Source organism: Triticum dicoccoides, chromosome 3B, assembly GCF_002162155.2.
Source record: "Triticum dicoccoides isolate Atlit2015 ecotype Zavitan chromosome 3B, WEW_v2.0, whole genome shotgun sequence".
Classification (NCBI taxonomy): domain Eukaryota; kingdom Viridiplantae; phylum Streptophyta; class Magnoliopsida; order Poales; family Poaceae; genus Triticum; species Triticum dicoccoides.
In genome coordinates, this window is record NC_041385.1 from 429,831,522 (window position 1) to 429,835,276 (window position 3,755).

General features: G+C 46.1%; 1 pseudogene; it reads right to left on the reverse strand.

Annotated features, from left to right (window-relative positions):
- Positions 1–2,404: 2,404 nt before the first annotated feature.
- LOC119276331 overlaps positions 2,405–3,755 on the reverse strand; it is a 3,971-nt pseudogene continuing 2,620 nt past the window's right edge.

Consider the following 3,755-nt stretch of genomic DNA (forward strand, 5'->3'; position numbering starts at 1 on the left):
CTATTCGAATAGCCGTGATCTTCGGTAACAGGACGACTTGGAGTTGTACCTTGACCTTATGACAACTAGAACCGGATACTTAATAAAACACACCCTTCCAAGTTCCACAGACAACCCGGTGATCACTTTTCTACAGGGCGACGAGAGGAGGATCGCCGGGTAGGGTTATGCTATGCGATGCTACTTGGAGATGCTGCTTGGAGATGCTACTTGAAGATGCTACTTGGAGGACTTCAATCTACTCTCTCCTACATGCTGCAAGACGGAGGCTGCCAGAAGCGTAGTCTTCGACAGGATTAGCTATCCCCCTTTTATTCTGGCATTCTTCAGTTCAGTCCACCGATATGGCCCTTTACACATATACCCATGCATATGTAGTGTAGCTCCTTGCTTGCGAGTACTTTGGATGAGTACTCACGGTTGCTTTCTCCCCCCCTTTTTTCCCCTTTCCTTTCTTTCTGGTCGACGCAACCAGATGCTGGAGTCCAGGAGTCAGACGCCACCGTCGACGACGACCCCCTACTACACCGGAGGTGCCTACTACTATGTGCTGCCCGCTGACGACGACCAGGAGTAGTTTGGAGGATCCCAGGCAGGAGGCCTGCGCCTCTTTCGATCTGTATCCCAGTTTGTGCTAGCCTTCTTAAGGCAAACTTGTTTAACTTATGTCTGTACTCAGATATTGTTGCTTCCGCTGACTCGTCCATGATCGAGCACTTGTATTCGAGCCCTCGAGGCCCCTGGCTTGTATTATGATGCTTGTATGACTTATTTATGTTTTAGAGTTGTGTTGTGATATCTTCCCGTGAGTCCCTGATCTTGATCGTACACATTTGCGTGCATGATTAGTGTACGATTGAATCGGGGGCGTCACAGCGTTCTTGCACTGGAGGCACGCGTATCGGACTCCACTGTGGTCAGTGACCTCCGCATCACCTCGCGAAGGACCGCCTCCTCCGGGGTCACGGGAACTGAGCGCGTCCAGTGGCGAGAAGAGCCGGGCTCCCCCGCGGCCGCCGCCTGTTGCGGCTCATGCGGGTCCGCCATCGCCTCTGACTTCGGCATGCGCATTCGCACGGGAGTCGCAGGCACGAGCGCCTACCACTGCCTGGGCGGGCTGAAGTTGGAGGGGAAGCGGAGACCCTGCTCCATATATAGAGCGTCGTGGAGCTAGAAGGGCGGGCGCAGCCAACATTTGGCCGTCGGGCATGAAGGAGCTTGTTGCGAATGCGACAGAGCTCGGGCTCTCGTCGGTGTTCACGTGCGAGCACTGGATTGCGATCCAGAGTGCAAGCTCCTCCTCATCGGATTCCTCCTTCACGAGACCGTCCCAGTCCATGGGATTGGCCTCGCTTTGACCAGAAAATTCATCGACGAATCAAAAAAGACCTCCCATCTACCATCATTGTTCAAGAAAATCATGGGGCAGCGTAGCTCCACTGATGTGGAGGTCGTCCATCGACCACCTTTCTCCATGGAAAACAACGGGCGGCGTAGCTCCGTCGTCTTCATCGACGAGGATGAACATCTTCCAACTGGCCACCTTTAAGCTAGAGGATTCAAAGTTTTTCAAGGTTTGAGAGTTTGGCCCCTCTTGTTATTTATTCGAAATAAAATAATTTTTTGTGAGAGTTTTTTTTGTAAAATAGGGGATGAACATAATATCACTCATTAACTTTGTTTGTGTCTTCATGTGTACTTAGCAAAAAAAATGTCATTAATGATTTTTTCCGAGGCAACCGAACCAAGAATGTTTACCCCAAAGAATTATCGGCCATACATGATGTGATGGGTTTTAGCACCAGGATATACTCTATGGGCAAAACAAAACCAACTCATCAACTAGGATCACCAGGCTGGCTTTGTTGAGTGCGGAGCTCGGCAAAGAAAAGACTAAGCAAGCACATATGACACGTGGCCCGCACATACTTGTCGAAGGTCTGTCGAGTTTCACAGTCGTCAAAGGTATGACGAGTTTCAGCAAAAGGGAACTCGACAGAAAATGTGCCACACATCTTACCCCTAGTCATCATTGGACTGCCAAGTTCCACGCTCGACAAAGGTTGCTAGCCACATGGCACCGCCATTAATGATCGTTTCACCAAACATGGTACTTTGCTGAGTTCTCGTTTTTGAAACTCGGCAATGGATTTTTAAATGTTTGGTGAGTGCCCGATAATAGAAACTCGGCAAAGTTAATGATTGCCGACCCTTGTTCAGCCGAGTGTTGTTTACCGAGAATGAAACTTGGCAAACACAATGCCGAGTTTTTTCTGGGCTTTGCTGAGCTCCCTAGGAATTCGACAATTGCAACAATTCCAGTAGTGGTTGACAATAGTTGTGGGGACCAAAACACATACTTCTTTCATAATATAATCATACATGAAAAAACATCAATTCTGAACCATAGCAGTAATAATTAAATTAAAGATTGATATTTGTTCACGCTTTGGTTTTCTATAGAGAGCCTATTATTTTGAGAATAAAGCATTGGAGCTCACCGCATTAAAGGGAAGATTGGTGCAACTAATTTATAAGATTCTTGAAACAATAGTTGAGATGAAGTGGCACCATGTGACAGAGGTCAGATGTGGCAGTCTCTGTCTACGAGAATAAAATGGAAGGGTCATATGAAAAGGCCCATCCTTGTCGTAATTTTATGCCTGATTACACAATGAGCCAGATGACGGTAAATAGTGAACATGCATACTTTCGTGTGTAACGATTAAATTGCCCTGAGCTTAATTTGCGCACCATGCATAGGAAGTAGCATTTTCGTGTTATCTAGAGCATGAGTGTATGACGGCGCAAGCTCGAACTCAAAGCATTGAAGGATCATGCACAAGGAAATCTTGGCCTCAAGCATTGCAAACTGTTGGCCAATGCAAATACGTGGCCCCCCAACCAAATGGTAGGAAAGCACATGGATTCTTGGATGCCTTGGATATCCCGTCGGCAAACCTCTCCGGTTTGAACTCATGCACGTCGCTTCCCCATATGTCTAGGTCATGGTGCATTAACAACACAGGAAGCTCGATAAGCACACCAGCAGGGTATGTGATACCTCCAATCTCCATTTCGTTGTATGTTTTTCGGATGAAAGCGACAGCCGGTGGGTATAATCGGAGCACCTCGTAAAGAATCATGGTCACCTACACTGTAGACAAAACAACTTATGCTTCCGAATATATATTTCATAAGAACAACGAAATCAAGTAAATAAAACACTACTCACCGTTTTTAGCCGGCCAAAGCCTTCGTACTCAATTTTATTCTTTCCAAATAGGCCGAGGACCTCCTCCCTTGCACAATCTTGCCACTCGGGGTGCATACTTAGTATGACCATTGTCCATGTGAGTAATATTGATGTTGTTTCTGTTCCTGCAAAATAGAACAACTTGCATTCCTCCACGACCTCATCAATAGTCATTCCTGAGATGCATTGGCCATTCTCATCTGTGCCCCTCATGTTGGACTCAAGCATCAAACCGAGCAAGTCATTTTTGGTATTTTCTCCTTCTTGCATAGCTTGCATTCTTTCTCCGATTAGATTGAGCAGAATTGATTCAATTTCGTTATTAATTTCACTCATCCTTCTATTGTTTCTGGTTGGCAAGGACCTGAAAAATGACACCCCAACAAATTACTATTAGCACGTACAAACTAACTATACTTAATTAATTAATTTGTCTATGCGCTACTAAATCTCGTGATAACGCATAATATAATATAACGCGAATTGACAAAACATGGTC